The sequence below is a fragment of the Zonotrichia albicollis genome, chromosome 3 (genome assembly GCF_047830755.1).
Source record: "Zonotrichia albicollis isolate bZonAlb1 chromosome 3, bZonAlb1.hap1, whole genome shotgun sequence".
In the NCBI taxonomy this organism is placed as follows: domain Eukaryota; kingdom Metazoa; phylum Chordata; class Aves; order Passeriformes; family Passerellidae; genus Zonotrichia; species Zonotrichia albicollis.
In genome coordinates, this window is record NC_133821.1 from 40,145,344 (window position 1) to 40,172,948 (window position 27,605).

Here is a 27,605-nt window from a genome sequence, read left to right on the forward strand (position 1 = left end):
TTATATGACTGTATATTCTCTGCCTGAAACTGAAGGCTCAGACACCACATAGGTCTGCATTGATCCAGGTACTGACAGTGCAACTATTCTTTTTCTTCCAGAGGAGATTTCAAACCACTACTTTCCTTCTAGGATAGGCTTTTTGTAGGTTTGTTGTGAAAGAAAAGAGTACATGCAGGGTTTTGATTGCTGTCTTTCAATAAGTCTATGAAAATATACAGGCAATTTGGGAAAAAAACCAAAACACTCCTGAAAAATTCTTTACTGTGAAGTAAAGACACAGAAACAGGTTGTCCAGAGAAGCTTGTACATATCTACATCCATGCACACATCTATCTAATAATGCTGTCAGAATTCAGAGACAGACGCAGAATTTTCATTTTCTCACAAAAAAAAAAAAAAAAAGTAAAATGGCCAAGCTTACAGAAAGGGACGGTTCCAAATAGAGAGGCTGGATGCAAAGACACTGTACAAGCAGCTGTTTGTCTCTAGTGCTGATCATGATATTAATTCCTTACTGAAAATCAGGGACTCTACTTACTACACTTAATTTCCCCCTCTTTTCAAAGGAGAAGAACTTCAGACACTGCCCCTTTAGGTATGGTTTCCTTCTTCATTTCTGTGATAACTGAACACATAAAAAGCATCAAGGATTAGGATTAGAATTTTGCTGCAAGACCTGTGTGAATCAGGGAAATGAGAATACAACAAGATGAGGCAGGGTAAGCAAACTTATCTTCTTACAGGTGCAGGATTGGTTTACGTGATCTTCCCATGTTTTTCTTCCCTTCCCCACTGTGGAGCAGAAGAGTAAAATTAAACTTAATAGGAATAAACGTATTACTTTGGTGCTGGGTTTCTAAGCTTATCCCTACCTGGTGCATTGGAATTTGAATGTTTAATTACTGAGTTTATCCTTTTGTCAAATACATTTTTTAATGTAATATTCTGCTCTTCTTTCTGCCTGCTGTGTGGGGAATGTGTATATGCTCATGCCTATATACTGCCAATGTGTCCTTTTAAGCAGATACAAGCAGGAAGGATTTATGTATTAAATACCAATATTTTTTTAATAGCTGACCTTACAGTGATTAATGACCAAAACCACAAACTACCCTGATTTCAGATTCAAATCTTATCTCTTTTGAACACAATCACCCCATAAACTTGTAGCATTAACAGACCACATGCAAAATCACATGTTAAACGAAAAAAAGCAAATAGTTTTTCATAGAAAAGAGAGTCTACTTCAATTAGTGCAGACAGTGACCTTGAAATTTTTAGTATATTTTAATTTTATGAGCCATTCAAATATTGGATTGATGGAGACAGAATAAGTATCCAGTCTGAATCCACTAATTAGGCTGATTTCTGGCTGAAAACATTTTGGTAGAAGAGTTCTCTGTTTCATTTAGGTAAATAATGATGTGATCTGCAACTGCTTTTGCTGGCATGAAAATTCTGAGGCCTGTCACTCTGTGTGCTTCAAGGCAAAGTATGGATCCAAAGTCAGTGATTTTTATCGTGACACTGCTATATTTGGTATCTTTCATAAAGGTCCTATACTTAAATTATTTTGACAGATTGTCAGCTTCCATTAAAAAAAAAGTTTTTTAGCCCTCCGGACTATGGAAAAAAACCTCTTGACTAAATTTAAAGATCAGAATGTAATTCAAATGCCTTTTCTTTTTTTATTTTAACGCCATAATATCTTGTGATTGGATTGTGATGAGCCTGGCTCACGATTTTTTGAAAACTTAAGGCCTTCCGTCCTGTGTGTCAGACTGGGTCAGAAGGAAACCACATCCTTTCTCCCTTCTGACTAAAGCCTGTTGACTATGTCCTTTACAACACCTGGCAGAGCTGACAGCCTGCTATAGGACACTCAAGCTGGAGATTCCATGAGACCCACTAGAGAAGTCAGCCCTTCTCAGGCCCTCCTAGGGACACCCACTGTCAGCTACAAACCTAGGGTTTGTCTTACCCAATTCTTCAAGAGGAAAGCAGCAAGTTAAGTTCTCACTGCCAGCTGGAGGTGTCTCAGCTGAGCATCACACACTGCACCTCAGCTCCCTGTGTCCCTGGGGGCTCCAGCCCGGCGCGCTAAGCCGCTCACAGGATAGCAGCCCTCCTCCACACCTCCAGCTCACCGGATTTTGAGGGACAGAATGAGGTTTAAGGTTAACTACCTGCTTCCAGAAGATTACAAATAATTAAATAAGGCAGGCATGTGAAAAGATTCTGAGGACTCCTGCAGGGGGACACAGCACGGGAGCCTCCTGCCCCTCTGGTGGCACGGGTGGGTGGGGATTGCCAGGCTGGCATGGGGACAGCCGGGCTGCTGCTGCAGGTGGCCACATGCACAGCTCCCTGAGCCATCTGCTCTGAATTAGATTGGATTAGACACAGAGCACAGACAAATCCCTTCCTGCTGCTTGTGTGAGATAGATTTATCCCATGTGAAATATGGCTCCGAGGAAGGGGTTACCTTTCTCACTTGCTAAGGAAAGGCAGTGAACAAGGAGAGAGGTCTACAGCCAGATAAAATAAACAGCACCCCTAAATGAGAGATGACACTTTGGCAGGAAGTCTTTTTTTTTGATAGCCCCAGCACAAAGGAAAAAAAAAAATCAGGACAGGTACCAAAAACTGCATGCAGGATTCTCTTAAGGCAAGAAAAGACCCAGGTAGGCAAAGAAGTCAGTACAAATAGCACTGGATTCATAATTGTTTTAGAGACAGCGAGGACATAAGAGGAATGGACAAATCTGAGGCAAAATGTCCTTAAGCACCATTTACATCACAGCTCCAAAGACAAAATTCATTTTATTCTTGACTTTCCTAGGTGGCTTTCTTGCCATGGGAGCAACAAAACAAACAAAAAAGAGCTGCAGAGCAAGTCTGTCATTAGTATTTCAAGAGCCTGTACTTTTTATCCAGTTCCTATTAGTTTGCTTACTTTCTGCACACATACTGCTCTCTGAGAGGCTGTCCTGAACCCAATGGTCATGACCCATCATGGCTGTGTAGCCCTGTGGGTTTGTGAGGCACTAATTGTGCTTACTTATGCTTTTTCCACCTATATAATGGCCCTTTGGCAGAGCTAATATTTGCTTCTTTCTTTTCCAAACAGCTTCTGATTCTGCCTTACAAATGCCCCTTTTCCTTGTGAATGAAGCACACTGGAAAACATAAGGGAACAATGGAACAAAGATGACAGTCTATAGCTTCAAGAAACTAAACAAGAAACGGTTCCAAATGAAATCAAGCCCTGTACCTGCCTCCCTAAACCAAATACAGAGTAGGGTGCACTTTTCCATGTTACTCGCACCCACAGTTCAACTCTTTTAAAATGAAAGCTGTCCTTGCCTTTATAATGCTTGGGAGCAAAGAAGGGGGAACAGTGAACCCAGTGCCATGCAAGAGACTGAAGCAAGGCTGGAATAACAGCAAATAAAAAGGAAGAGAAACACTACAGCAAAGGCAGAGACTACAGGTTCTGAATATGTCATAAGAAGAAGGAAAAATGCCTTCTCTTTCCAGGTCCTGTACAAAAATAGATCTTCGTCACAGAGTTTAACACTGTTATATCAGGAAACTAGAAGGATTTACACAGTATCAAACAAATTTTGAGATATAATCCTGAACTCTTTTACAATAGGAAAAATTAGAATCAATTAAAACCAATGGAATTATCCCAGACCTATATATGTTACATTGTCTAGGACTGAAAGAGAGTATTTTTGCCATTTCTAGTCAGAAATTACTGATAAATAAAATAAAAAATATTTCTGTGAGTAGGCTGTTCCTCATGAGGCATATTTTTTTTGCATAATATTTCAGGAAAATACTGCAAAACTGTCCTGAAAGGACATTTCAGCTCCTTTTCAGAAATAAAAGGCATAATTTTCCATTAAAACAGGTGTTTTCTTCCATTATGAAATGAAAAAATACAACTCAACAATGCAAAATAAATTGAAGAATGGTTTTCTTTTTCTTCCAGTTGGAAATGAATGCTATTTTCAGTATTAAATTTTCATAGAACAAGAAATCTATTTCCTATGAAGTACTAATAAAGACAAGTATATGACTAATCAATCTTATTTGTTTCAATGCCATCGTCTTTGACATAAAGAAATGCTCTACTTCCAAAAGCTCTAATTTTTTATGTCCCTTAAGACTATATCAGCCACATGACAGTTTTGGCAGTGTGCTGTGTTATGTGGTTTGATTATGCAGCAAAATTTAATAGAATTTTCATGTTTAGCATATGTTTGGGTTAGTCCACACATTTATTGAACAGCTCTGTACATAATTATATAATTAATTAATAATATAATTAAACAATTTACATGTTGTGCAGGTAAATCCTTTAAGTACCATATTCAGATTTTATAGTCTTTTTGATAGGCATAATCTTCTATCTTACTTCTGAATGGGATCCAGTAGTGGTACAGCACAGGTTTCCCTGCACATTACTGGAACACAACTTATTTAACTGTATTACTTGATGAAGTTTGGGGAAAATGCTGTTGCCAAATTCCGGACAAATTCTTCGAATAATCCTGAAAAGATGACCAAAATATTCCTGGATTCTGTTCACACTTGACCACTTTACTTCTAAACCAATCTACAAAATTTTTCAGAAAATTTCCCATATTTTAGGGAAGAAGTGAACAATTTGCTTGTTGTGATCCTTTCATTTCCAAATGACCCCAAGATCATATGTTAAGTGGTACAAGTGAGAGGTCAAATGAGATTGCTTACAGAATACAGCAGACATCACATTGGATTAGAAAAATGTCAGCCTAGCTTGCTGTATCATTTCTGACAATTTTAGCAGCAGGCTCACAGGTGTTCTGTGACTGTAAGCCAAATATAACCCCCTTCCTTGGCCCTACAGGACTTACAAGCCTGACTGAGGTCTCCATGTACTGGGTTCTCCATGTACAAGGTTTTGTTGGGGAGGAACTTCATGGGCAGCTTCTGTAAGAAGCTCCTAGAAGATTCTCCCATCTCTGACAGAGCCAAGCCTGCCAGCTCCAAGATGGAATCACCACTGGCCAAGGCCAAGCCCATTAGCACCACCAGTAGCATCTCTGGGATAACAGATTTTAGAGCAATTGCAGCCAGACCCTGTGGGAAGCCCACACTGGAGCAGGTTCCTGGCAGGACCCATGGAAGAGGAGCCCACACTGGAGCAGATTTGTTGACAGAACTTGTGAGCCCATAAGGAACCCATACTTGAGGACTTGTTCCCAAAGACTGAACCATGTGGAAGGGACCCGTTCTGGGGTAGTTCATGAAGAACTGTAGCCTATGGGAAGGACTGAGGTTTGGATATGTTTGTGGAGCGCTGTCTCCAATGGATGGTATCACACAGGAAGAATGTGAGGAGTCCTCCCCCTGAGGAGGAAGGAGCATCAGAGAAAATATGTGATGAACTGACATTCCCTGTTCCCCTGGGCAGCTGCAGGAGGAGGAGGCAGAAAAAATCGTGAGTAAAATTAAGACCTGGAAGAAGAGAGGAGTGGGAGGAAGGTGTTTTAAGATTCAGTTTTATTTTTCGTTAACCTTCTCTGATTTGGTTGGTAATAAATTTCCCCCTACTCACATCTCCTTTGCCTGTGACAGTAACTGCTTAGTGGTCTCTCTGCCTGCCCTTCTTTCAACCCACGAGCCTAAAATTTTTATTTTTATTTTCTGTTGTCTGCCCAGCTGAGGAGAGGAGTGATAGACCAGCTTTAGTGGGCATGTGGCATCCAGCCAGGATGACCCCTTCACACACCAGTGAACAGCTCACTGAAGTTTATTTACAACATTAAAACAAGTCCACACATGCAGGTCTTTCTGGTGGATGCACAGAAGAAAATTAATGGAAGATCAGTTTGTCTCTTCCATTTAGCTCTGCTTATCACTGATACTGGAAGTTTCTGTGGTCTGCTGCTAATTCTTTTAACTGGCACTTCATAATTACATGGTCATACATCTGTTATTTAAGATAGGTGGTTGTCCTTAATGGCTCTTAATAAAATTAAGACACCCCCTTCTGGAGGTATTACTTATTTAGTAATCTCATGATATCTCTGTAATATTTTTGATTCACTCCCTCTGATCCGACTGTTCCTGCCAATGCTGACTGCCACGTGGCAAAACAGTACCGTTGTCGCTTCCAATTACGCTGGCAGGAGCTGAGCCAAGGGCTGTGGGCCTAATGAGGTGTACCCAACCAGGAGCAAAATGCAGTTCCACTTCTATTCCCTGGGTGACAACTATTTTGTGAGAGCAATCCATACCTGGTTACCTTCAGAAGTGGAAATAAACATGTGCGCATAATTGCAGTGTGATTTCCTGCCCTGCCAGGGTGGGGAGGGAATTGGGCAGCCACGAGAAGCATGGGACAATCCACAGGCCGAGCCATTGAACACGTTCTGCTGCTGTGATAGCAGCATCTGTCTTGGCTAGTTAATACTCTCGTTTGTAGCAAACAAGAAGGGGCATTAGGCTTGCTTCTGCAGGTGTGAAAAGCAATCAAAACCTCCCACTGACTTGAGGGAGAGAGCACAAGCAGGCGCTTTGCAAGGACACAGTGCTGCTGAGTGCTCTTTAGATAAGGCTACAGCAAGAGCTCTGTTAGGAAAACAGACAATAAAGAGAAGCAGAGCACTTAGGCTGGGATTAATTTTACCTACTTTAACCATCTAAAACTTTAGTACCTGACATAGATTATTCATTTAAACTCTCTCTGCAAAGGAGGCATGCAGTTCAAGAGGCTGATTAATCCTTTCTGCTCCATCAGCAGCATATAGGGGTGTCTTTTACAGAATTAGGGTGATATAGTCTCCCATAAACAGGTCACAAACTCTCTGGATGGCCACCAGCAACAAAAATAGTTAAATCCTTTGGAAATGACCTGCAATCTGACTTTAGTTAACAAGCAGAATATTATGCTTTCCATTGCCTTTAACTGGATATATATTAGTCCACAGTAGCCAAGGAATAAAATCATACTCTCAGAGGACCTGGTAGGACTATTTTATGCAAAAAAATTGTTTAAATCCAATAAACTATGGAATTGCATGGGGGCAAGCAAGCAACGATGAGAGTAAAAAATATCTTCCTGTTTTGTCTCTGCATTTCAGGTTTGATCTTTCCTGACAATCTACCTATTGGCACTTGATGCTGTGACAGTACAGGTTTGCCAGTCCTTCTCTCAAACTAAAATTCTCTCTTTGTAGGGAGAAAACAACAGGAATGAATGGAACCTAATCCACATAAGATACAGAGAAATTTTTGGGTGCCTATTATATCTTGTGAGATAAAAGCTCTGATCAAGCCTAGAAGAATTTGACAAGGATATGTTTGACAGGTTCCAAGTAAGCCGACCTTTTAATAAATCACATTTACCATCCTAACTTACTGAGTAGCACTGAATTTGAATAAGTGGTGCATGAAGGGCATTGAGACAGGCTTCATGCACAAAGTTTTATTAGTGGGGTCTGGAGGTGAATAAATATATACCAACCTCCAAGTTTCTAAAGGTGTTAGAAACAATGGGAATAGAATGACACAAGCAGGGGGAAAAGGCAAAGAAGGCTTCCCCCTGTGACCAGCTGGGAGTCATTGCCAGGCAAGCATTCCCCTCTGCGGTCTCCCTCATAACAGCAGGTAATATAATAGTGATGGCAGCCATCCTCATGTTCATGCTCATGTTCATCCTCATCCCCCAGCACTTCATACCCACATCACAACTTCTGGCAGATCTAATGGGCTGTTGCCATTTGTGCTGCTCTTCATGCTGACTCTGGCACACTTAGCTGGACACAGGCACTGCACACAGACTGGCACAAAGCTTTGGTGTGGATGTTTCACTGGATAATCCTGACCAGGCATGTAGGTGACCACTGCCTGCTTTGCTGTGCTCTAAGCTTTGTGTTTCTGTCATAAAAACTAAAATTCATAAGATGAGCTGTAGCAAAGGTGTAGGAAGAAATTCTCCATGCCAATGGCAGCTGCATCCTGCAAGAACTGTCTATATGGGCTTGAAGGCACAAGAACATGAGGCCAACCCTGTGTGTCCAACAGAATAAAACAAGTGACAAACTGCCCTCACAGCTCAAAGCCCTGCCACAGGAGCCCTGGTGAACAGTTACAGTGAGCTTTGAGCAAAGGCAGCAAACAGAAAGCGTTCAGCTTCACAGTGATTGCAGCACGTAAGGCACTGTGCAAGAGGAGAATGTCTTTTGGCTGTAGAATTCTTTATTTCAGAATTCCTCTTCCTTAAAGCAAAAATCCCCATCCCATTGTAGCAAACACATTATGTTACACAATTCTGAAAAATGCTGTAGTTTGGCTTACAAAGTTTCCAAACAACAAATGTTTATATTTTATATTAAATTGACAAAAGTGTCATATTTTCTTTCCCTTAATATCAAATTTTAAGTCTATTTTTACAATGCTTCCAATTTGTTGAAAGTAAAATTAAACCTGGAAAAGTATTTGCCACTTTCACTTCAGGACTTAAAAATCAAATCATTGAACTGGAATCAGCTTTAATGAAATAGCTCTTTTATAATGTGAAAATATTAAAGTATCTCTTTGAACCATATTCTACACAGCCTTTTTTCTTTCTCAGTGATATGTTTTTCACTTCATGCTTCACTTTAACCACCTGCATTAAACTTGCACCTTCACACATAAACATCCTGGATTTTATTGTGATATTCTTTTTCTTCTGATAATGTCCTCTTTCTTTCATTCCCTATCTTCTTGTCAAGTTCTCTTTTACTTCTTTGTTGCACTCTCACTCTCTTCTTTTCTTTTGCAATATGTCCAAGGAAAAACCTGGAATAAAACTTTCAAAACAGGCTGTCTACATGTGTCATGGATATAGGGATCTTTCAAGGCTTTTTAATTTCCATGAGAAATCAGAGCAGCTTGTATAATCTGTTTGAGGACTGTGCTCCCCAGTGTAATCCTTTGGCCCACAAGAATAAAGTTCTTCCTTCTCACTCAGTAGAGAGACAAGGACTCCAGATCCATTGTCTTCCTTTAGAAAATACAGGGCAAAGGTAGGCTCCTCTTCCCTTAAACATTTCAGATTTTCTCCCTAGAATGTCCTAGATAATGGAGAGAGAGATGGTCTTTGGTTAGTAGGTAAGGAAATAATGACTGAATCAAACTATTCCAACCTTGAATTGATAATTGAGTTCTTGGATACTTCACAGAATGAGAAACTCCACTTTGGTGAGGAAGCCTAAAGTCAACGGCACGGGTTGGTGCCCTGATATTTGCACAGGTTGCATGACATGTATGCTTTGTCAGTCAAATACTCTTCACTGAGAGTCAAAATCTAACGCCTCCCTCAGACACAAGATGACACATTTCTGGAACACCCTTCTGTGGGATCTCAGCACCTCAGGACTGAGGTGCCGAGCCACCGAGACCACCCTTGGGGGGCTCGGGAGTCCTGGAATGTTGCCAGAAGTGTCTGATGGCTGGACTTTGATCCTACACAGGAGATGACACCTGTATGAGGATAGGAGGACTTCACCGGGGTGAATGGTGAAGGGATTAGTTAATTAGAGGGTGAGACACAGGGTTTAGGATTTATGTACAGGGGGGTTTAGAGAAGTAAGATGGAGGAATTGGGGCGTGTCCTGTCCTTCTTCTTCTTCTCCTCCATCTTCTGTGATGATGGTGGCACTTTGGGATTGGTCATTACTGAAAGTGCACCGGACAATAAGAATAGAAAGGATTGGGGAAAAATGATAAATATTGTACACGTAACAATGGGTATAAAGATAGGTGACTGTCCGGAGGGCAGGACAGAGTGTGCTCATGGCTGGCTGCTGAGCAGACCTCTGTCGGGCCGAGAGAAAATCTTTTAGATAAACAATTAATAAACACCGAGACCAAGAAAAGAACGGAAGCCTCTTCTCGTCCTTTGAAACGCGGGCTGCCCCAAGGTCACCCTGGGCCTTTCCAGGCCATCCAAACAGCCAAAAACCGGACACCCTTCCTTCCATGTTTCTTCACAAATATTCTCTCCTTTCAACCATGTATTTCTAACTTCTTATGCTGGGCCCTGAGTGTGAGGAGAAGACCTTTACTGTGTTTCTACTCCTACAAAAAGCACTCAGTCATCATCAGTCAACTTACCTGGCCATTATCCACTGTGAAGACACAATGCAAATAAAATCTGCCTCTGCTTTTTTACAAGAAAGAATGCTTCCTTCTCAGTCCTATGTTAAAAAAAAAAAAAAAAAAGAAAAAACAGAGAGAGAGGGACATGGCAATTTCCAATTAGCAGCCTCTGTATTCCTCTGCACTCAGTGTTTAAAATAAGTTGATTGAGATTGTAGACTGTGCACATAGTGATAATATTGCTGATGCTGACTTTGCAAAGTACAACTGTGTCCTTTATGAAACACTCATCCTTGCCTGGAGCAAGAGGCAAAGTAAAACTATGGAGAAACTATCAAGAATCAAGAGAGCAGGGGAGTGCCAAGTGTCTGCAAGTATACAAGTACCAAACTAAGCAGAATTTACCTCACCACCCACAGTATGGCAACAGAGAAGCCCTGCTCATCTGTAGTAGGGCTTAATACAGATGGTATGCAATGCACCTATGTACTGCCAGCTTAAAACAGGAACTTTACTGTGCCTCTTAGTGGATGTTTGGCATGCTGCAGGGTCTGGTATCATGATTTAGGTCATGGCCATGATGAGGGCTCAGCACCTGTTTCTGTGATCAGTCTCTGCCCCATGGCAATAGCTTGCTCAGTCTTTCTCCTCACTCACAGGTATTCTAGGTGAGCAGACTTCATGCCAGGGATCATCATCAGCTATGCTGGCTCACTTACTTCTGTAAGGCAAAACCATGAATATCAGCAAAAGCCAGCCACAGAAACAGTCACTGACTAGAAGAGGTTAGAAATTAGCACCTGGAAACTCATGTGACAGCTGCAAGAGACAATGGGGAGAAGGAAAGGTGCTGATATGCAGAAAAGATGTCTCCAGGTGATCTGGTCCAGCCAAAACGGAAGATGAAACTTGAAGCTCTTGCCTTCAAGTTCACCCCTGAGCAGCCAAAGGATCCCATGAGCCTTTTGCTCAGCCACTGCCACTGTGCTGCATAGGCATGTAATCTTTCTGCTGGAGATGCCAGCATTCCAAATGTATCATTCCCATGCATCATTCCAAATGGCTAGTGCAGGAAATATTTCTGCCTGTTTATGCTTGCAAATTTTCCTGTTCTACTGGGTGTTCAGACAGGCTCACAAAAGCAGCTGAAAACGAATTAACAGGAAAATTGCTCTGCACACTGGAAGATCAGAAAGAAAATGCAAAAAGAATGATACACATAAATGCTGTGTTTGCTGTAAACAAAGAATTGTGTTTTTCTTTTCATATCCTGAATGACTCTAATAGGGCAAGGCAAAAAAAAAAAAAAGAAAAAAAGAAAAACAAAAAGAGGAGACAAGGAAACAATTCTCTTTTGAAAAGGGATAGCACATACTCTCCTCTGGACCATCCTACATCTCAAAATCAACATAAAATGTCACCTCTTCCAATTGATAGAAAGTTCCTTGAAATGAAAAAGAGACTACAGAAAAGTAGTGCAGACTACAGAAAAGCATTCACGTGAATGACATCTCAACAACATGACATTCATTTTCATTGAAACAATTGAGGAACTATTGTATTCATAAAAGATTCACATACCAGAGCATTTATGCTCAGGAAATTTAAAGGAAACTAGAAAACACTCACAGGAACAAGAACATCTAAAACTGAAGGATTCTTTCACTACAAATAATGATTATGATAGTATAAATCTTTTCAGTTTTAAGTGATCTAACTGAGAAATTTCATAAAGCTTTTGAAATATTAATAAATGTTTAATTTTCCAATATATATGTGAAATAGTTAAATACTGGTTACCTTTCAGGTAGAGGAAACAAGTGTAGTTGATTCGCTGAGTCCTGCTAAGATTGAAATCTTCTCAGACCATAATTTATTTACAAAGTAACCCTTTGGTTCTTTCCTTTCATCAGCCCCCTTAAACTTTGAAGGTAAGAAGAAATACTAGAAAACAGGAGAACACATGGTTATTCCTTCATTCTTTCAAAAAAGAAAACCAAAACAAAACAGCATAAATTCCATCAGATTTCATTAAAGATCAATTATTTTAATGGTCCGGTGTTCATTTCTGCAGAAGAGAGATAAACTAAGTATCCTTGGTATCTGCCCAAAGGGAATATTTAGATTATCTAAACTGTTACATTAGCAAGAGTTCTATGAGGCAGCCAAACAAGTGGTTTATATGCACAATGCTCCCTCTATACATGTTATCTTGCAGGGAGCTGGGTAAGGCTCTAAACTTTAATGTAGTCATGGTTCCACAAACATAAATGCTGCTGAACAGTCACAACAATTCACAGCACTGCATTTTTCACCTGCAGAGCATCAAATGCATTGGGAGCTGTGCAAGTCCTACTTTCATTTCAGAGATGGGAAAACAGAGCAGCCAGAGATACACAGCAGCTGAGAAGAGAATGCAGCCCTGATAACTTCCCGTGATGGCACAAGCCCAGACTTGCAGGATTTAATTTTCAAATTTAACTAAGAAAGCTAAGTGAAAACTCTCTGTGAGGGAAGGGGAAGGAGATGGGAGGAGAAAGATACATCAAGCAGAACACTACTGAGGCTGGCTCCTCTAAGATCAGCTTTATCTCGCCCATGATATGTGTAAAATGGGATGTGTTGAATGCCAGCCAATGTCTTGTTTTGGACTATAGTGTTGCATAGATGAGTGATTCATGTTTTCAGCACACTGAGAAAACATGTGGTCATATCAGTGTATTTTAATCTAGCAACACTGGACAGCTTTCCCCCAGACAACTAAAATCTACCTCCTTCATTTTAACTAATCCTCTGGGCTAAGGAGCCAGTCTTTCCCTAAATAGTCCTCTCCAGGACACACCTCCATAACTCTTTAAGCCAGGCTGGGGTTTGCTGTGGACAATGAACCTTACTGAGTGCATTGATACCAGTTCTGTGAGATTTGCAAGCCACACAAGTCTTCAATTTGTTTAATTCAAATATTAATGTATAGTCAATGTTATATTAATATATGGTTAATGTTAACATCCATTTACTGAGTTTTACAACCACAGGTCCACCACAACCATCACTGACATTTCAACCACAGGTTCTCACAAAATGTGGAGTAAAGACATTCAACATCCAAGAGATATCTGTAAATTGAAGCATCCAATAACATAACCTTGCCACTCTGACAGGAATTATCATTGGTTTGCTGCTAATGAGCATCATTAGAGTGCTGAAGGAGCTAGCAGTGCAAGGTCACTCTCCATCATCATTATAGAATTGTGGCAGTTGAGGGAGGTGTCTAATTACTGGAAAATTTCTTATATTACAATTTTTTTCCAAAAAGACAGGAAAGAAGATGTTTTTAAGTACAAAAATAAACATCAGGGTTTATAGATTCCTGTTCGCTAGAAAAACTCACATCACAACAAAACCAAAACCCCCAAAAAACACACAAACTTATGTACACAAACACTCAAACCTGTCACAAGTTTCAGTTTCATGGATCCTACATCCAATCTTTCTGTTAGAGAAACCAGCCTGGTTAACCAGATGGAATGCCAGCATCACCACCTGAGTTAGCACACTAATGCCTTTTGGACTAAGCTGGCAGAAGGCTTATATTCCATGCACTGAAAAGCCATGACAGAAATATTTCCTTCAAAAAAGTTTGATGGAAGCTTTGTAGACTTCTTTGCACATTTCTCGGTCCACATCACAGGCCCCTTGCTCACAACCAGAAGTTACTGTGCACAGATGGTTCCAAAAAATGAAACCAATGGTTGTCCATGATGGCGTCACTGTAGATTTTAAGTGTATTGATACTTTAAAGGCTGTTGCAAAGTAAATATCCAAAGGACTAAAAATAAGAGGTCTTTGTATAACCAAACACATGGCAGTTTTTAAACACAAGACTGTACCTTTTAAATTTATGCAACCAAAATCGGATTTTGCTACAGACAGTAATAGTAATTATCATACATTTTACTAACACAAATCTCCTGTTGGACGTTTTCATTGTTTGTCCTCTTACCATTTTCAATTCAAGGATAATCCTACAGATTGAGCACTGCAATAAGATGCTGATTAATGTTTTACATCCAGGAAGAGAATAACTCTAGTCCTGTGTGAGCCGGTATTGTCTGGCTTACACAGCCAATATCAGATGTTCTCATTAAAAGCAATACTGAAGTCATACAATTTATTGTCCCAGCCATTAGCTATTGGCAGCTAAAACCTCAAATATTGCAGTAATAATTGCAATATTAATTCACAGACAGACCAAAATATATGAACTTATGTATCAATTGGGAAAGCAATCCAGCTACCTCAGAGAGACTAATATGAAGCTCTGAGATCAGATGAGGACCCAGAAGATCATCTAAGGAGAGCCTGTATAGTCAAAGTTCTTGAACTTTTGACATAGTTCCCATTCAGGACTGTCTAGAAATGGGATGTGAAGAGAACAATTGTGATCCTGTGAAATTCATGAAGAAATGATGAGAAATATGCTAAAAATAAGTCCTTTTCTCAGGATGGGTACATTGCAGGATACAGAAATCTGGTCTGAGCTTTAAAGCCAGCTGCACTTAAGACGATGTTTTGACTTCCAAATCTTTGTTCTGTCACTTGTGGATATTTCTTGTGGAGTCTAAGGAAGTTAAAGTTGATTTGTGGGTAATATGTCAATAAATAAAAAATAAGTGATCAATGACCCAATCATGAGTATATATGCAAACGATGTTAAATAGATTTCTCTCTTTTCTCTTTACACACACAATCTGTATGCAATTTATTTACAGATACACACTGAATATATAAAATCATTAAATATACACTGTAGGTACATAACGTACATGCATATTCACTACATAACTCAATAATATTTACAAAAACATGAAACTGGGACTGAAATAATTAAAAACCTAGAAATCAAATATTTTAGAGCTCATGTTGAAGCAGATGTCTGGCTTTCCTCCACATATGGCAATGATGCTGTCTGTGGGGTAGATGGAGAACATCAGGTGTCTCAGGGATTAAGAATCTCTCTGTAGCTAACAATTGAGAAGCTCTGAGGAAAGGTTTACATTCCAGTCTTCCCCTGACCTTCGGCATCTGACACAAAGTTTTTGGAAAGGAATGCTCCACTTTTAACCAATAAATTATTCTGAAATTCTGAAATGGCAAGTATCATTTACATCACTTCTTTTTCCCTTCTCTTCCCCCCTTAAAGAGGGCATCTAATTCTGTTCTGAATGCCCAGCTGCATACCAAGTGTTGAATGGGGCTTGCACAATGTGACATGCCTTCATGAATTGGCAACTGGCAGGCAAAGTAAGACTATTTTACCTCCCATGCCCTTCACTAGTGCAGTTAAAATGAATACAGATGGGTATTTAAAACAATAATAGACATCCCTTTTTAGAGAGTGAAATCCCACTGGTGGTGATGGGAATTAGGTATTGGTCTTTAATGTTCCTCTCAACTGACAGAGCCCATTTGGCTTTGTGATAAGTTTTAGCATCCACATATTTGACAGGTCAGTTTATTTGAATGCTCTTTGCTTTAAAGGTACTTTTTATTTTCCTGTTCATCAGTGCATTTGCTGCACCAAACAAGGCTCATGCATTTACTTGCTTATGGCTCAGTACAAATGGAAGCATAAGGGATAATTGTAAGAGAGAGTGATTTAAACAGGAGGCATCTCTGAATCCAGGATGGAGTTATGCTCAGAAACCTGCACATCCCTCATTTGCCACAGGGTGGAAACAATCTCAGGAATGCGTCTTCATAACATTGCTGCAGCAGCTCAAATGCAGTAGTTAGGTGCCATATGCTGTACACATGGAGGCAGATGCAGCTGATAGCTTCAAACAGCTCTGAACAGAGCACATGATACAGCTTCAATGCTTTTTTACACCCAAGAAAACAGCACGGATCCTCAGGTGCTTTTCTAATCTAGTATTTAAATATTTATAAAATATTTATAAAATTCCATGTAAAACATGTTGTTTCAAAACAACCTAGATAAGTGTAAAGAGTTAGTGTACTAATAAAAGGAAGAAGAGTTTAGATCCTCAAATGCATTTAAACACTTAATGCCCCCAGGCATTTCTCTCCCATTAGATTTTGAATGGACGAATTAGGACATAAACTGCTTTTCTGAGCTCAGGCCAGAGGATTTCTCTCCTGCATCACTAATTTGGGAAGATTTTCTAATGATCAAAGACAAATATATCTCTAAAAAATACTTTTGATGGTGGAGAGAGGAGATGGCATAAGACACATCCCTTTTTTCTCTCTACTGACTTGAATAACTGATTTGAAGGCATGCACAGAATGCTCCTGTTCCTCCCAAATAAGGGACTAGTTAAACTCATTTGACTCGAGGCAGTGGTGTGTCTTGCAGTGCAACAACCCACTCCTGGTGAGCCAAGCCAGCAATCTCTGAGTTCTCTGTTCTCCCCGCTTGCTAAAAAGATAGAAGATTTCTATCCCCTGGAGATGCCAATCTAGCAATCTTGAAATCTCTTAATATTCATATTGGGATAAGAGAATATTTAGATTTGTCTGTCATGCCTGGTGCTTTCCTACTCCAGCTCAGTCTTTTTATCCACAGCTGTCTGTGGATTCTTCCTGCTTTTCCTTTTACATGACATAGGTGTAAAGCACTTTTATTTTGAGAATTGTGTTCAGTTTGTATTTTAAAGCAGATGGCATTTCCAGTGCAACATCAGGGGGCTTATTATAGTCAGGAGTTTTCTCTGGGAAAACAGCAGCTTAGTACCAAATGAGCTGATCTGAAGCCTGTATGAAAAAACCTGTGGCTTCAGAGCTCTCCCATTTTTGGTGTTGGCTGCTTCAGAGGAGCTTTGAAGCATTTACTCCCAGGGCTAACATCAGACCCATCCTTGAAGCATCCTTGCAGTACAAGGGAGCCCTTTGAGCCAGCGTGCTGCCACTGGTATTTTGAGAGCTGCACATAACTGGCAGGAGAGATGTTCACTGGCAAAACCTTTCAGCCACTTTGCCATTCCCCTCCAGATGTGTCACATCTCTCACTCAGTAGATCTCCACGTGCCCCCGCAGTGCAAGCGCGCTCTGCGCAGTTTCAGTTCTGGACACTGTGGTTAATCACTGTCATTTCAGCATCTGGAGCCTGGGAAAGGCTGCCAGGCCCTTCTGCACAGCCCCGTGAAGCTGTTTGCTTTCCTCTGACCCATAAAACAAAGAAGAAAAATGGTGACAAGTCATTAACAAGATATTCTGTGTTTCGTTTTATGAGTGCCAGCTGTTCCCCAGCAATCACTCATATAAAACCAGCAGTAAAACTTGACTGCTGTGGGATGTGAGTGCAGACCACATGAGCACTGAGCAGCTTTCCAGTTAGGGAGAGAGGGGATGGTGCCATGGCACTGTGTGGGCCAGCAGCTCCCCAGGATCCCTGGGCTGGCAGGGAGGGAGTGTGACAGCCCGAGGGGCACTGGGGCAGCCCCAGCCTGGGACATTTTGGGCATGTCCCCTGAGGATGGGGGAGGCAAGGCAAGGCTGGGACAGGGGCTGGTGGGCCTTGGCAGGGCAGGGCTGGGGGGAGCTGCAGCCCAGCCCTGTTGGTGTTGCTGGGACAGGGGATGGTGGCCGTGGGAGTCTGCCATGGGGTCCCGGGCCATGGACAGGGTGGACCGCCCTGGAGTCCTGGGAAAGGGCAGGCAGGGCTGGTGCTGCCCCCTCAGGCTTGCCAGGTAGACAGAAATGTGTGGAATACTTCTATACCAAGGAAGACCCTGACTTTAAGCAACTCAGGTGAATATCTCAGTGCTGCCACAAAACTGTGACAAGTCCATGACATCTGGTAAATGTCAGGACCCAGGACATCCCTCTGGCTGTCCTGAGCAGCCGAGACCTCCACCAGGTGTCTCAGAGACCCCGGCACAGAGCCCAGAATCCCTGTGGTTTTGATTATGACCTGTGGAGCAAGTTACCAGCCTTAGATGGAGATCTGCAAGCCATGACAAATTAAGTAGAATGATAGTGAATTCATCATAGAGTGAAAAAGTAGATTTTGGGGTTTCTAGAATGGAAGTTCTCGGGGCAAGATAGAGGGTTCTAGGCATGTCCAGCCTTTCTTCTTCTTGGCCTCCATCTTTTGCTGTGATGTTGGCACTTTTAGATTGGTTTAGAGCAGAAGTTCACTGTCTAACATAGGTGATAGGTATTGGAAATTAATTGTAAACATTGTACACGTAGTTTTTAGTATAAAGACATAACACTGCCCGGGGGCAGGCAGAGTGCCTTGGACTGTTCTGCTGAGCAGACCTCAGCAGGACAAGAGAAAGAATTTTGTAGATAAGCTACAATAAATAACTTGGAGACTGAGAAATGAAGAGCCCTGACTCTTTCTTCAAGCGCCAGGCTGAGAAAAGAGACTTTCCAACTTTTCTCAGGTCACTCTGACCAGCTAAATATCCCAACAGGTAAAGGCTTGGCCAAAGTCTGTGTTTCCTTTGTAATGAAAATTAATGAAAGTATCCTGAGTTCAGCCAAGAGGGGCCAACCAAATGACAAATAACAGCTACAATGACAGTAATCATGGAGTCAAAGCTGGATCCATTCATTTACCTGGGGACTTCCCCCTGAAATACAATGCTATTATCAAACTAAACCCCTACAAACTCTTTCTGCTAATGCTTAGGAAAATGCCTGAGCTGGAAGATTGAGTATCAGACAAGCAATACTCAATGTTCCATGTGTTGCTTGAAGAGATTCCTAAAATAACTGGTAAGACATATCAAGGGCCAGGAAACAATTTAGATCCGAATTTTCTAAGTTTGTACCTCCAAACTGAGGACCTCTATTGTTTGCTACTGATTCTTATGAATCTAGCTTGTTTCAAGCCAGAAACACAGCTTGGGAGTCTCCATAGACATTCTCAGTACAAGCCCAAAGATCTTTCTGCTTCATTGCATCAGAAATTTAATTGTATGAAGGAAAAGCCAAACAAAAAGGAAGAAATAAAGTCCCCATGGTGGAGAGAAGAGGACCTTCTGCAGTATATGCTATCAGAAATGAACACAAAATGGCAGCAGCCTCCAGAAAACATTTAGAAATTTAAAGATGCAACACATAGAAAATTAAGACTTAATTGCTTCCAAAAATAGCAGCATAAGCCATAGCTAGTTATCACCTGAACCATCTGCTCCCCCAAGCAGCAGCTCTTAACACAGGCATGAGATTGAAAGATCCTCTCACTTCAGGCACACACTCAGTTCACATCAGAAAAACAGCAACAAAAGTCAAGTGTTTTCCTCTGCATTTCAACATACAGGAGATGCAACAGCAGGATTAGCCACAGAAAATACAAAGATAGAAATTGTAGAAGTCATGAATGTCTCTGCAGAACAAGCCCAGTCCTGTTTCACACAAATGCTGACAAAACTGATAAGCACATTTTCCCCTTACAGTCAGAATTTATAACCTGAAGTGGCTGTTATAATGGAAAAGTAAATGATCCCCTGATACTCAATCAATCTTGTGAGAAATAACCTGAATAATGAGTTACAATTGCAAGAGATGAAATTAAGACAAGAACAGTTAAATAAGGATCTAAAGGAATGGATAGCATTTAGTATGGTATTGGAAACCTAAATTAGACTTTAAAATGTGTGCAGAGACAGAGGAGGAAGGGGGAGAAAATAAGGAACTGGAGCAGAGGCCTCAGATAAAGATGAGCCTTTGATGAGAAGTAATCAAAAGCAATGTCAGATTCACATTATTTGAGGAAAAATCCCCACTTAAAATAGAATTTTTTATGCAACTAAGTTTAGAGCTTGGCACTATAGAAAGATTTCCATTTACAGTATGAAATACTGCAAAATGCTTACAGCTCAAATCAATTTGTTGCAGATGTGATTAGAAGTTGTCTCTAGGACCATGCTGCAGCACAAGATGTGGAACTAAGCTAATAACAACTCTTTCACAGTTTGGTGCCTCACACTGATGGATGGTCTTCACCCGACAACAGTGAAAGAAAAGCAAACTATTATCCCTATTTTAAAGGAAGACACTGGAAGAGATAGCACTTTAAAATCACCTAGAACCCTAACGACTAATTGATGTTTTTTATCATAGAGGAAGGGCATATAGGATCCTGCCATAGGTTATTAACTACAAAATCATATTTGAAAAACAAAGAACCAGGAATAAGATATCTTAGTGTTTACCAGTATTGGATTAGGTGCTATGACCCTTGTTTTCCATCCAGGCTTGATAAAACTGAGTTTTCCTCATAGTCCTACCTAAAGCTGGAATATGAGGTTGGAATTTATCTCATCTTACTGCATATGTCTATATTGTGACCATTTCACTGAGTGCTCTTGTACTCCAGCTTTACAACAAATGGGGAAAAATTGTCACTCATAGGGTGTGATTCAATTTGTGCTAAAGCAAATGTTTAACTCAGGTGAGAAAACTGATGTTCTCTTATTGCCCACAAACTTAGCCTGGTAAGATTAGTTAGATGTTAGCTCAGACATTTATTCTGCAGATGTCCATGAGATGAGTGCCTCAGGTACTGGAAAATGATAATTAAACTGTAAACTATATCCTCTGGTCTATATAGGTATTATGATAACATCATCCTTTCCCTTTCTCAAGTTCTCTCCATGTCTGTTCAGGTCATTTTTATTGCATCTAATAAAAATACAACTAAGTGCTGGGGAAATACAGCAGGAAAAAAAAAAAACCCTATGATCATTCAGACTTTGTAGGATAGGTAGGAAATGAGGAGAATTTTTGTAACCGTTGATGGTAATACATAGTGCTTGATGACTGTTGTCATCCAGATTCTGCTGCAGGGCACTTTAAATCAATAATGGCAGAAACGCTCATAAGAGTCTTAAATAACAGCGATTTTGCATTGCCAGGGAATTAAGGATGGAATAATAGATCTGTCCTACTGATTGCCTATTTATGTATTCATCCACTGTCTACTTATTTATCTATTTCTCTAGTATTTGCTGGCTGATGTATTTCCCTATGAAGATAATTTTTAAGGACTGCCTCAGGTTATCAGTCACCTTGAGATGAGTAACTGTGCTAACTCCTGTGATTCTGTCCTGCAGACCACATGAAAAGTGAACCAAAAGGAGGCAAGATCATTATGGAAAGGTTAAACAATGGGAATGACCTAAGCGGATGTTTCAACAGATGGTTTCTGTCATGAGACCAGTTAAATCTAAATTTTGCAAAATGTTTTGTTACATTGCAACAAAAAAAAGGCGAGGAAATTCTTCTTTGCAACATAATGGAAAACATCAGAGGAAAACCATGATAGAGGCCACTATTGTCCAATTTGGAGCTGCAGAATTCCCCTTCAGGAAATAATGACTTTGAAGACCTACAATATTTTCTGCAGTATTTAGTGCTGGGTTTGGCTATGACATCAGCTGGAATTAGATCAGCTCCTTCTATCACAGCCTTGATTATCATGCAGAACCTGAAAGATGTTGGAATAATCAAGCTTTCATATAATCAAGGGCATATTAAAAGTATTAAATGCATTCCTAGAGACACAATTGTGTAACAGCTAACAGGCAGTTACAGATCACTGGCTTTTGGAAATCACAAAGAGAAACAAATCTTTTATTTTGTATTGTTATTATTTCAGTGACATTCTGTAATCCAACCAAAACCCTGTTAAAAAAATAATTAAAGGAGTTTTCATCTTTATTGTATTGTGCTATTTAATTATGGTCATGGCACCTGGAAAGAGTCTCCTAGCTGAGGATGATTATTAAAAATAAAATACATTGTAAATAATAACCCTTAATAACCATCCTTTCAGAAATGTTGAGACTCTAGGTATACTTGGAGGAAACCTGGTGTATTGCAAAAAGAAAACTGAAGCTTGACAAAGTTTTGTGACCCCTCCCTCCCCAACAGGTTAGTGCTAGTAGCATCACTGCAACTTAGACCATCTGCTTCATAGTCTTAATTTTTCTCTCATTAGGATACGGTCCTAAAGTGATTCCTGAAGTCAGTCTATTCCCATTATTAATTACAGTGTTAATTCCCTTCAGCCTGGAGATTTAAGACACTATCTAAATATAAAGATGAAATCTAATTGCTGCTTGCTTTTAAATGAGTAGCCAAGAGTTTTTGTAGCACTGGATGAAAACACGTGTCATTGGACACCAGTGAGGCTGAAAACGTGGCTTAGATTTCACATTAAAAATTAAGCCTTGTTAGATACCATGTGCTTATAGCCAGAATCACATCAAAGTTCACAAACAATCAGTATCTGATGACTGTGGTGCTTGACTCAGAAATGCACCACCTGATGAAAGCATCTCTTTGCTGTGGAGGCTAAATAACATTTCATGACAGGTGAATGATTTTGGGAAAGAAAAAAAAAAAAAGAAATCTCTGTAATGCAAATGGGATTCTACACACAGTTTGTAAACATGAAAGGGATGAAATGTACCTGCTCTGCAAATAAATTCTCTGCACCAGAAGAAATAAAACATCAATGCATATAAATCAAGACCAATGTGTATGACTTGGGCATAGTGGCATTAAGTTTCTGGGGTGTTTTCACAAACCTCATTTGAAAAAATTTTTTTACTTTTCTTACTATTTTTAGCATTGGAGGGCATAGCAGGAAATAGTGTTACACTTCCAGAGCAGGATTCATTTCCATGGGCTCAGAACCCTCTCCCTGATATTGCTAAATATTTTTTTCTTATGTATTTTTTAATCTCTTCCTTTCTTTAATTCCAAACTACACATCCTGGTAGTAGCTAAGAATTACATCCAATCTTTTCTCTGAGGATCTGATATTTCAGTAAAGCAGTGTGGACAAAGGCAATGCATGTGAAGGTGCCAGACCAATTTTTTCCAAAACACAATTGTGTCTGAGTGCAATGATAACTTGATTTTTTTTTTATTTTGGTAAGCATTATATTTACCATTGATTCTCCTTTTTCTTCCCTTTTCCCTCTCTTTTTGTTTAACTTCTCATTAATCCCTCCTCCAAACTTCAGTTCCAAAGACAGAAATTCATAAAACCATTTAGGACACATGAGCTGTGAAAAATTTTAATCAAGTGATGAATGCAATTTTTGTTCCTCTCCAGTCTCACTTATTTAATGCAAGAAAAGGTTAGGAGGACATTGCATTATAAATCCTAATTTGTGTATTTTATTTCTATCGCAAACCTACAGACTGTAGTGAACTTGACAAAATTTATGATTTTTTTTCTGAGAAAGTCCCAATACAAGTCTGGATTGAGACAGCTCTTGTTCAGTGTACACTTGACTAAAACAATATGTAAAGCTTGAGTTTTGAAAGAAACACCCTTAAATAATCTGAAAGGGCAAAAAAGTAGCATGAAAATCAGACTCAAGCTTGTGAAAGGAAAAACAATAGAAATAACAGAAGAAAAAGCAATTCTAGATAAACCTTCAGTAGAAGGTAGGATGGACACTTTCCTTTCATTCTTTCCCACAGCAGGAGGAAGACCAGGGAGCATGTCTAGACAGTACATAACATTTCAGAAATTACTGAATTTGCTAATAGGTAAAATGATTCCTTGGGTGTGTGGAGTTTTCAGAGTGAAAGATATCTCTTAGACTTTACTCCCATATATAACTAAGAACTAGCAAAATAATCAAAATTCCTGTTGAAACAAAAAGAAATGAAGAGCAATAAAAAATTTTTGAGGATTCACACGGGGAAAAACAGGTGACCTGTATGGGATAATTATAATTGGCTACTGGGATTGAAGAATAAACCAGAGGGGAGAGAGAAAAAGCCACAGGAAAAGGTCAACCAGAGAAAGAAATATGTCCAAAGTTTGGTTGCAATGAACTATATGTCCCCATACAGCAATTAGAGCAATGGTTTTCTATTCAGTTTATTCACTCTGTTGTATCACTCAAGAAAAGGGAAATAAATCAGGCTGGTGCCTGACCTTTAAAAAACAGTGGATTCCAGTGAATCATCCTGTCATTGACATAATAATTTGATTTCTTTTTAAGCCTCTTTCTACACATCCAGCAGCTGGCAAAAAATAGAGTTATGGAGTTATGGCCTGTGTTTTCATGAGGAGGCCTTTTTCCCTTGCTTCTTAAGGTAAATAAAGTATAGCAGTTGGAAGCAACTGAAAGATAAATATCATCATGTCCACTGTGCCTATAGAGAAAGAATCAGTGCCATGAATGAGATCTGCATGAAACTATATCTAAAAACCCAATATAGCATCAAACCATTTCATTTTAAAGTATTGAAAAATTTTGTTTCTTTCTCTTCACACTTATTTTTAATGTGTTTGTCTTGGTTCCTCAAAGATAAAGTGCTCAAACACCAGAAAAATTTCTATTTATACTTTATAAGCAAGGGCCTGGAAATCTCAGATAAAGACAATGTAAGGAATATTTCTAGAGAAATCCAACAAATTAATGGAAACACTCTGCTTTTGTACATTTATTTAATCTCAACATTGAGCTCTGCTGGATTCGAATTGAAATAAAAAGTTCCTGCCATGCCAAATGTGTCAACAGTACAAAAGAGAGACCCATAGTTCTTTGTGAACTTCTAAAAGTTCAGAACTAGACTGAGGATATTGTGCCAGCATCAAAAACTAAGAATCTGTTACTTTTATTGGGTCATTTTGTGTCATAAACCATTGGAAGAACAGAAAGTTGCAAAACATAAGCTGCTTTTTTCACTTATCTTCCTTTTTTCCCCCCTGTTCTAACCATTTTTTATATCCAAAGCAGATGATACAGAGAAAGCACTAGAAGTGACCTAATTTTTATTGCTACCTCTGGATTTAGAAAAATATGGAAAGACATTTGCTTTGGACCTTCAGTGTAGTTTCCAATAGATATGATGGGGCTTCGAAGTTTGTGCAGGACCTACACATCCATCCTGTGCACAAAACCTTGATCTGTTCTGCAACTGAGCCGGGACACTCCTGATTCTTTACTGACTGCATAAGGAATACAATTTAAACAGGAACTTGGGGCAAGTGAAGATCAAGGAAATGTGATGTAGAGAAAAATATCAAATAGATGCCACTTTCTTCTCCTTGACCTTTGTGTCTGAATCTATTGATAATTTATTGATCTAAGTTGTCTATTTAGATCACCTAAGTCACTGACTCCATGCTACTAGAAATAGCAATCCCTTGTAACTACCAAACAGCATTAATTTTTGTGTCTCTCAGTGATCTCACTGTAGTTCACTACTAAGTTCACTCATTTTGCTGTTCTTATCACTGCTACTCCAGTTTTTGGAAACCCTTTTCTCATTTCAAGATTAAAGTCATTCATAGACAGTTCATATCTATTTTCGTACCATTTTTCTTTTAGCTTAAATGTCTCTTCTTCTTCCCCAATCTTTATTCCCTTAGCACATTTCAGCAATATCCCCTCCCCCTTTTTATTTTGCTGGGCTAGTTAAGGGAAGTTTTCTTCTAGTGTCTCTTGAGCAATAAATTAATCATTCCACTATTCATCTAGTAATTCCTTCCTGCACCTACTTCAGGTTGATTAAATCTTTCTTGACTATAGCTTTACAGAATTTTCAGTGTTGTAAAATATTTTTACTGGCATAATATGAAAGTTTCCCACATCTGGCATATATTTAATTGTGGGAAATTAATATCCATTTTATCCTTTTGTCAACAATGTCCTACAGTTTAAACAGCTCGCTTCCTACTGTGGTGCCTATCCTTCTATTTTATTCCTAGGTATGAATCATCTGGCTCCTCAGCTAGGCAGCCTGGACTCTCTTCTTTCACAAGTAGATATCCACTTTCTTATTCATTTTAGCAGTCTTCCTTTTCTTTGCTCCCATCTGAATTTGTCTTTCTTGCAGGTGGTGAGACTCACAGTATTCCAAACAACACCTCCCCACGACTATGCTATTAACACTCCCATGTGTCTCCTGATATATCCAAAGAGAGCATTTGACTCTCCAATGATGGCATCATATCAGTGGCTCTCAGTCATTTGGGGACTGACAGATATATTAAAAGACTTTTTTTCTCTTCCTGCTCTGGACAGTAAGATGCCAGGACACTGCAGAAATTATTTGCAGTTATTCCTGGTGCAAGATGTTACACACTAGCTCATTTTGCCATTTTTCTGTTACCCTGACTCTTCCAATATTTTGTTCTTCATGTATAATATTCTTAAGCTGATTTCTATAACTGCCATCTCTTGTGTTTGTGTCATCAGCTCCTCTTTCTCTGTTGCAGGATCAGGATCATTCACAATAACAACATACAATTGTGCTCCTAACTTTAATTTTTCAGAAGATCCACCACTAATTATTTTAAAGCCCAAAAATTCCTGTTATTTTTTTCTTCTCTCTTCTCAACTATGTAATGCTTTTTGCTAATCTACATCTTCCCACACAGAGCTAGTAATTCCTCAATTCTTCACACAACTTCATAACTGAAATCACACAATTCTGGCTAGATAAGATCAGATGCACTTCCTTTGTATAGGAAAAAAAAATCAAACAAAAAACAGCTAAAAAAAACCACAGAAAGAGATCAGGTTATCCTGACAGCATCTACATTGAATAAACCCATGTAATATCCTATTCCTCAGTCTCTCCAATTCCTATTTTCTTATGGATTCTTAACGTATTTCCAAGGTTTGATCCATGGATTTCTTATTTTCCATTACACTTATTTTTCTACATAAGGGCATTGCATTTTCCTCTTTCCAGTTTCATGCCATTGCACACTTCAAGCACAGACTTTAAACCATTTCTTTCTGAATGAAGATTTCATTTGCCAGTTCTTTCAGGGTTCTGGGTTGGATATATGATCTACTCACTTTTACTCAAGACCTTTGGACCTTTTGATTTCAATTTCACATTCCAATTAACCATCTTCTCTTTGTCTTCATATATATCATGACTCATACTTCAAATTTTTTACCCAATGAACCTCTGCCATTTCATACACAAATTAGGAGAGTCCTGAAATTTCAACCATTCTTTTTTTCCATGTGACCAATTTTCTTCATTTACACCCTGACAGCAACTTTTAGAATGTATTTTTTTTACAGTGCACAGACTACTGAACAGTACTTCAAAATATGCATCAAATCCTACTTAAAGTATTTTGAGGGAAGGTTGCCTTTTGAAATTTTTCTCTCTGTCTGGATTTCCCTGGATTCTATCTTTACAAGTATAGAACATATCTCTTGTCACTCAAACTCAGTCCTGGAAGTAATAATTCAAACGTTTTATGCTTTAGCAAAAAATAATGCCAGGAAATCAATGTTAATGCCAGTTTTTCCAGCTTCAGAAAAAGACTTCTTATGAAATGCAAATAATGGAAGTCTTGATTCACTGCCATGATAAGAAAATAAATGAACAAAAGTAACTGATTCTGTTTTATTAAAATATTTCATTGTTGTGTTTTTCTCATTTACTCCAGTTTAAATGGCATCTGAGAAGTGGGTCATTTT

General features: G+C 39.3%; 1 long non-coding RNA gene across 2 annotated transcripts in view; it reads right to left on the bottom strand.

Moving 5' to 3' along the window:
* Nucleotides 1-8,410: 8,410 nt before the first annotated feature.
* Nucleotides 8,411-27,605, bottom strand: part of LOC113458756 (uncharacterized) — a 106,030-nt gene continuing 86,835 nt past the window's right edge. For both annotated transcript variants that reach the window (XR_012579489.1, XR_003379301.2), the window contains 3 exons: nucleotides 11,947-12,090; nucleotides 10,162-10,244; nucleotides 8,411-9,119 (listed from right to left, as the gene is read on the bottom strand). This is a non-coding gene — a long non-coding RNA (uncharacterized LOC113458756). The remainder of the gene's footprint in view (nucleotides 9,120-10,161; nucleotides 10,245-11,946; nucleotides 12,091-27,605) is intronic.